The following is a 7,943-nucleotide window of genomic DNA, read 5'->3' as shown; positions in this document are numbered from 1 at the left end:
TTTAAATGCCTAGACAGAAACCTAGTAAGAAATATGCAAAAATAATAAGAAACCTGCAAAACACTAGTGAAAGATATAAAAATAACTTTGAACAAACTAAGTAGAAAAGCACCATAATCTTGAGTAGGGAAACTTAACATCATAAAGATGTTATTTCTCTCTAAATTAGTTTTATAAATTTAATGCAATCTCAATAAAAATTTCCTCAGGTTTTTTCTTCTGGAACTAGACAAGTTGATTATAAAGTTTATATGGAAGAATAAACAGCCAAGAATAGCCAGGAAATATTTGGAAAGAATATTTAATGCATAGCTAATCCTATTAGAGTTAGCAAAACATTTAACATCCTCTAAATTAAAACAGTGAGGTATTGGCTCAGGAAAAGACTTATAAACTAGTGGATCAGAATAGAACGCCAAAAAATATACATAAGGAAAATTTAGTATATGACAAAAGAGGCATTGAAATCAGAAGGAAAAACTGAATAGTATTGGGGCAAATGAACTTCAGTAAAGAAAAAGAAAAAAATTAGATCTTTTTCTCATAATGTATTCCAGGAGAAATTATAAATATATTCGAAATCTAAATGAAAATTAAGCAACAAAAAAGAAAAATACTAGAAGGAAAAATGGGTAAATCTTTTAAAGCCCAAAGTGGAAACTTCTAACTAAAAAATCTAGACAATAAAAGAAATTTGATAACTTTGCAAACAACAAAATAAGTCACAAGATAATTGTTGTTCCGTGGGTAAGTCATGTCCGACTCATGACCCCATGGACTGCAGCACACCAGGCTTCCCTGTCCTTCACTATCTCCCGGAGTTTGCTCAAATTCATTTCCATTGGGTTGGTGATGCTATCTAACCATTCTCGCTTAGAGGATTCCATGGACACAGGAGCCTGGCAGGCTACAGTCCAAGGGGTTGCAAAGAGTTAACAGTTCAGTTTAGTCGCTCAGTCGTGTCTGACTCTTTGCAACCCCATGGACTGCAGCATGCCAGGCCTCCCTGTCCATCACCAACTCCTGGAGTAATTACAAATGGGGAAAATTTTCAGCTTATATCACCAGGTACTTACTTAACCCACGTCTCCTGTGTCTCCTGCATCGCAGGTGGATTCTTTACCTGCGGAGCCATCGGGGAAGCCCTTAATATAATAAAGATTTCCTAAAAATTGAAAAGGAAAAGATCTACAACCTGACTTTTAAAAAAATTAGCAAAGGTATGAATAGAGAATTCTCAGAAAAGGTATATGAATAGCCCTCATTCACAATAAGAGCTGCTGCTGCTGCTAAGTCACTTCAGTTGTGTCCGACTCTGGGCCACCCCATAGACAGCAGCCCACCAGGCTCCCCTGTCCCTGGGATTCTCCAGGCAAGAACACTGGAATGGGTTGCCATTTCCTTCTCCAATGCATGAAAGTGAAAAGGGAAAGTGAAGTCGCTCAGTCGTGTCCGACTCTAGCAACCCCATGGACTGCAGCCTACCAAGCTCCTCCGTCCATGGGATTTTCCAGGCAAAAGTACTGGAGTGGGGTGCCATTGCCTTCTCCCACAATAAGAGCAATGCATGTCAAAACTACTGGGATTTCATCTCTCATCAATCAGATTGAAAAAAAACTCCCAAGTTTGACAATGTAAATTTTGCAAGGCTATATAAAAATGGGCACTTTCATACACTGCAAGTGCGGACCCCAAATGGTACAATTTCTATGAAATGAAATTAGCATTATCTAGCAAAATTGCATATGTATGTACTCTTTGATCCAGCAATCATATGTCTAGGAGTCTCTCTCAAATATTCAATTGCAAATATATGAAGACATATGCAGAAAGCTTTTCACATGACCTTATTTGTTACAGCAAAAGGCTGGAACAACCCAAATGTTTCTCAGTAGAGAGTCAGTTAAATAAGCTATGGTGTATCCATGAAGTGAAGTACTATGAAGTGTAAAAAGAAATGGAAAGACAACCCCCACTTCCTATGATGGAGTAGTTAGCAGAAAACTGTCTCTTCCATTGAGAACAACTGAAAAAGCTGGGAACAATTAAAATTGATCTGTTTGAAATTTTCAGAGAGTCACTACAAGAGCCTGAGTTGAAGGATCAAGACACCAGAGAGAGGAATTCCACGGCAGTCCAGTTTAGGGCTCTGTGCTTCCACCGAAAGCTGCACGGGTTCAATTCCTGGTCGGGGAACTAAGATTTCCTTTATGGTGCGCGGCAAGACACCAGAGGGAAGGGAGGCTCACTGAAGTGGGCCTCGCTTCCTGAAAGCTGCTTTTCTCGTCTTGGCATCTCGTAACTCTTGGCGCTGAGAAAGAGGCTGAGAGGTTCATGGAAGCATCACCACTCCCAGCAGCCTTATCGGTCTGAGGAAATAAAACCTGGAGCGCGGGGCTCCCACGTCAGCCAGGATTCCAGAAGCAAAGGTTCCAGAGAGAAAGGGAGGCACAGAGAAAGGAGCCTGACATTTGGTGGTTTTCCCTTTGAAGTCCTTGGTGAATCTTAGTCACATAAAGTGAAAGGCTGAGATGCCAAGAAAAGCAGCTGGAAAACAGAATGGAATTTTTGGCAGTCTTATGTTGTTGTGGAGATAAAAATTGGAAACCAGGAACTGACCAGGAGGCTGCACTCCATAAATGCTGTAGGCTCTCAGCTGGGGTCCTAAGGGGGCTGCCTGAGCATCAACCAAGCCTCACTGCAATTCAGCCTTGAATCACCTTAGTTCCTGGCTGAACTGAGAAAAGCTGCCCGCCAGACCAGAGAGTGAACCTTCTCCAAAGTAAGATAACTTCATCCAGAGCTTTCTCTCAGGCACAGGGGTAAGCATCCCACCCAGAATTGCCAGGATCCCAGGCATAGGGCCAAGGGAGAAAAGCGAAAGAGACATAAACTCACAGGTGTCCCAGATTATTGCCCTTACCAGACACAGATTTAAAAATAATTGTAATTAATGTCGTCGAGAAAATAAATGAAAAAACCAAAGACTAGAGAGCTGGAATCAATATTTTCAAAGAAGCAAATAGAAGTTCTAGAATTGAAAAATATAAAATAATCAAAATTGGAACTAAAAAGTGGTATTTAACAGCAGACTGGACACAGCTGAAGAGAGGACTAGTGAGCCAGAGAGGGTGCAGTAGAAAACAGCCCGACTAAAGGACAAAAAAACAAAAAAGATGGAAACACAGAAAAGTGTACGAGACATGTGACACGGTCTGTCATATGAGATGTTCTAGCAAGTGGAATCTGAGTCCCAAAAGGGAAGAAAGAGAGTGTAGCAGAAGCAGTATTTGAAGAGATAATAACCAAGGAAATTTCCCAAAAGGGATAAAGAAATTTGAGTCACAGGATCAAAAATTACTAAGAACCCCAAGCAGGATCAAGGCACCAAATCTTACACTTTGGCACAACATAATCGAATTAATCTGAGCAATCTCTGCGAGACAGTGGAGGGCAGAGGAGCGCTGCAGTCCATGGGGTCACAAGCAGCTGGACACGGCTGAACAACAATCGAATCTGAAGAGAAATCGTCAAAGTACGTACAGAAAAAAGACGCTTTACTTTTTAAGCCTAAAAGCTACTTCTCAGCAGAAATTATGGAAACCAAGTGATGAAATGACAGCTTTAAAAAACTAAAAGGAGATAACAGGCAGTTTAGAATTCCATATTTGGTGAAAATATCCTTCTAAAGAGGAGGCAAAATGAAGATATTTCCAGAAAAAAAAAAAGCTGAGGGTATAGATTCCTACATTTCGCAGGTAGACATATTAGAAGAAATAGTAAGTGGAGTTTTCATGTTTTGCATCATGAGTGTGGTAGATTCTCCTAATGCACTGAGGTACGTGATTCTTTTAATTTACTAATTTCTTGTGTAGACTCGTTGCATCTGTTGCATTCATTTAGACTACATTTCTTTTTTTCTTTTTGGTATTAAGATTATGTAAGATGAATTAGAAATGCATCTTTGTAGTCTGGAACATTCTAGAATAGTTTACTCACCCAAGGATTATTTATATCTTTTTTGATAAGACTCTTTAAAATCCCCCTGAATCTAGTGTCATATTTTGGGGGTTGTACTTTGTAACTTTTTCAGTTTTTTTTCCCCAAAGGATTAGTTTTCATGCAGGTTTCTACCTCTTCCTGATTTTGATGATTTAAATTTTCCAGGAACTGTCCTACTTCATCCAGATTTTCAGACACATGAACAGAATTGCATATAGTAGTCTTTCCTCTAGACCGTGCTCATTTCCCTGTTCATATCTCATATTACAGATTCATGTTTCTTTTTTTCTCTTTTCTTTCCTGTACACAGTTGCCAGGGATTTGTCTTTTTGATGGACCTTTAAAAGGAAAAATCTTGATTTTCCTTATTAATTCTACTTTTTTTGTTGTCTAATTTATTACTTTTGCTTTTATCTCTACCGATTCTTTTTTTCTGACTTCATTTTGGCTTATTTTGTATTCTTAAAATTTTTGAGTGAAGATTAGTTTAGTTCCTTAATTCAGATTACTTTTTTTTTTGAGGTTCTTTATTTAAATGTGAATTTGAAGATAGATGTCCTCTCAAGAGAACTGAAAACATCATTTCCAAATTCCAACTGGGTACTGTATGAATTGTTATCTCTTATTTAAGGAATCAGTCTGAGAGATTTCACATGAAAATATGAAGTTAGATATACAAGAGAGAAAAGAAGATTGTCGTTAGCTTTGTAAATTAGAAAGCTGTGTCTTTATGAAAACATTAAGCAATGTGAATGACCATGTTTCTCTTCTTTTATTCCTACTTGAACCAAGGATTATCCAAATTCCCATTTCCTAAAGTTGCTATTCAAAACAGGAACACCTTTTTTGTTCCTTTTTGAACAAGGAACATCTTTCCTTTAAAAATATCATCCTCTTTACCCCAAGTCTTGATTATTAATATTACTTGACAGATCTCATTCCTTTTTGACCAACCAGTTCTCCAAGTTCAACCAACTTTGTTCAGAAACATTTACAGTTTTTTACAGTGTGGAAAAGCGATTCATTTCCATTGAAGAGAGCCTTTTCACAATTCCCGAAATGAAATTTGAGCTTACACAAAGAGAGCCTCAGACAGAAAGGGTAATTTTTCATAAACTATTGAAAATGGGATGCAGAGTGGATGCTCGTCTGTGACCTTAGCCTTGTGGCCCCCACCACGGAACTGAAGGGCTATTCTTCGCTGTTCTGTGGCTCAGCCTCATGCATGAATACTTGTGTACGACAGAGGCACCCAGCAGGGCGATTCTTCACTGGTTTGAATTGTTTGTAGTCTCTTTTGTGTGTATAATTCAGAACTTAAACATCCATCTCAGTGCATTTGTTTGTACGTTACTCGAGCTTCACACTGGGGCTTTAAGACGTTCCTGTGTACTATTTCTCTGTGAAATGCCTGTTTAGCATGGATGAGAAGGCAGTAGTGGAGTGGAGAATATGACCTGAGGTCCCGAGAACATGCCCGAAGAACCCAGAACGCCCGTGAGAATCTGGGGGGGAGAATGAGACGCTGAATGAAGAGTGGGAAGTTGGGGCAGCAGCATCAGGACAATGCCCAGGACAGAGCCTGCGTGTAGGAACCGGACAGATTCATGGGTGATGGGCAACGAGGATGAATTAAGAAGGAACGTGGTGGTCGTGCCCCTGGCAGGAGAGACACAGCGTGAGAAAGCTGGGAAGGTACGGGAGGGCTGGTGCGTGCAGAGGGGCTCTTCACGAACGCCCGAAGCAAGTGTGGGCAGGATGCAGGGACTGAGGTTCCGGGCAAGGAGGGCCTTGAACGTCCCCCAGGAAGGCACTGGAGCACCCCCAGGGGTGACCCGATCACATTGGGACTGATGGAGGGAAAGGGAGCACCGGGGCGGCCCTCGCAGTGACGTCACTGGTACCATGGTAACTGATATCAAGGGACTAGCCGCAAGGATGATGGAAAGTGGACGAATTTGTGATAGAGGCAACATTCTGTTACTCTCGGTCACTGGTTGGATATGGGGCCTGAAGGAACAGAATGACTCGTGATAAGCAGGCTTCACCAACCAGGTGGCTGATGATGTCATTTGCTGAGACGGACCACAGCCACCAAGGTCGTCTGCAGAATGTGAGCAGAGCGCTGATGCATTCTGGAAGGCGTGAGAAAGGTGGAGACCGCCCGAGAACCACGCGGGACGTCTCAGAGCCCCGAGCTGAGTGCCCGGTGCTGTATCGCAGGCTTCCATGAGCTATCTGTTTCACACGTGGGAGTGTATTTATCTCAGTCCTAACCGCCTAGTTGATACCTCCCTTAAAGAAGATGTGTTCCATATTTACAATGGACTATTACTCAGTCATAGAAAGAAACGGAACTGGGTCATTTGTAGAGACGTGGACGGCCCTCGAGTCTGTCACACAGAGTGAAGTAAGCCAGAAAGAGAAAAACAATAACATTGTACATTTAGGCATATATGTGGGATCTAGAAAAACGGTACAAATGAACCTATTTGTTGGGCAGGAATAGCGACTCAGATGTAGACAACAGACGCGTGATTTTTAATAAGGGGTCCCGGCTGGTGTGGCTGAGTGGGCTCATCCTGTGATGTTCTCCCTGCCCTGCTCGCCTTGGCTGGGCCTGGGCCCCAGCCTGGGGTGAGGACTGGATTTTTCCCATTGCCCCCTCTTCCAGCACTGATTCACGGGGAGGGCTTTGCTCTCATCACCCCTGCTTGGTCCATCACCCTGGGGGCTGACCCTTCTTGTTACCTGTACAACTCTTGCTCCTAATATGTAGCAAAAGGCCACTTGGAGGATTTATTTACACACCACTGCGTGTTATTGAGTTGAAGGAAGCTTAGCAGTCCATTCAGCCCGGCTTAACTGCTTTTTAAGATGAGCAAGACAGATACTTAAAATGGATAGCCAACAAGGACCTACAAGTACAGCACAGGGAACGCTGCTCCACGTTATGAGGCAGCCTGGACGGGAGGGGAGTTTGGGGGAGAATGGGTACACGTATATGTATGACTGAGTCCCTCTGCTGTTCACTTGAAACTCTCACACTGTTGTTAATCAGCTATTCCTCAATAAAAAATAAAAAGTTTAAAAAATTACACACACATACACACACAAGATGAGTAACTCAGGGTAAGAGGAAAATCAAGAGAGAGACAAGAAAGGCCCGAGTAAAGATGCTTCCTGAGCTGAGTGCTATGAGGTCTGTTAGGGAGTCTTGCCTTTGACCCTGAAAATCCGGGGGTGGTAGCTGGGAGAGAAACACTCATGGTTGCAAAGTCTACAAAGTTCCGAAGACTCATTCAGTAAATGCTTGGTGGCTTATAGCCATGCCAGGCACTATTTTTGCCTCTGAGATCACAACAGTGGGCGAGACAGAAGAATTTCTTTTCTCACGAGATCACAGGTTAGGTGGAAGCAGGCAGACTATAAAAGGCAAAAAGTATAAGAGCTATTAATTAGGGTTCAGAGAGGATTAAGCGAAGTGAATGTGCTCGAAGGTGGCCTGGAGGTGACCTTGAGGTCGGAGTGACAATGGGGAGCCTGATCTTGACCATCTGGGAGGGGAGCCCCGGGGCAGGGGGGCAGCTGGAGCAAAGGAATGACTTCGTCTTGTTTGGGGAACAAAACAGAGGCCTCCGTGGTTGGGACGTGGGGGGATCAGGGCCAGCAGGGTCTGAGCTGAGGTCAGAGGTCAGCAGCGATCACAGTGGGCTTTGCAAGTCAAGGTTGGAGTCACAGCGCAGAGAGGAGGCCTGGAGGGCCCTGGGCAGGCGGCTTCCAGGATGTGAGTCAGGTTTTCAAAAGGTCGCCTTCTGTGTGGTCTCTGCACTGTGGATGCGCCCGTGTGAAACGGTGAGCCCGTTCAGAGAGAGACAACTGTGGCTCCGATTAGGCTGACAAGCCGGGGTGAGACCCTGAGCTGAGAAGAGACAGACGGG

The sequence above is a fragment of the Bos indicus genome, chromosome 23 (genome assembly GCF_029378745.1).
Source record: "Bos indicus isolate NIAB-ARS_2022 breed Sahiwal x Tharparkar chromosome 23, NIAB-ARS_B.indTharparkar_mat_pri_1.0, whole genome shotgun sequence".
Taxonomy (NCBI): Eukaryota; Metazoa; Chordata; class Mammalia; order Artiodactyla; family Bovidae; genus Bos; species Bos indicus.
This window is presented reverse-complemented; position numbering follows the sequence as displayed.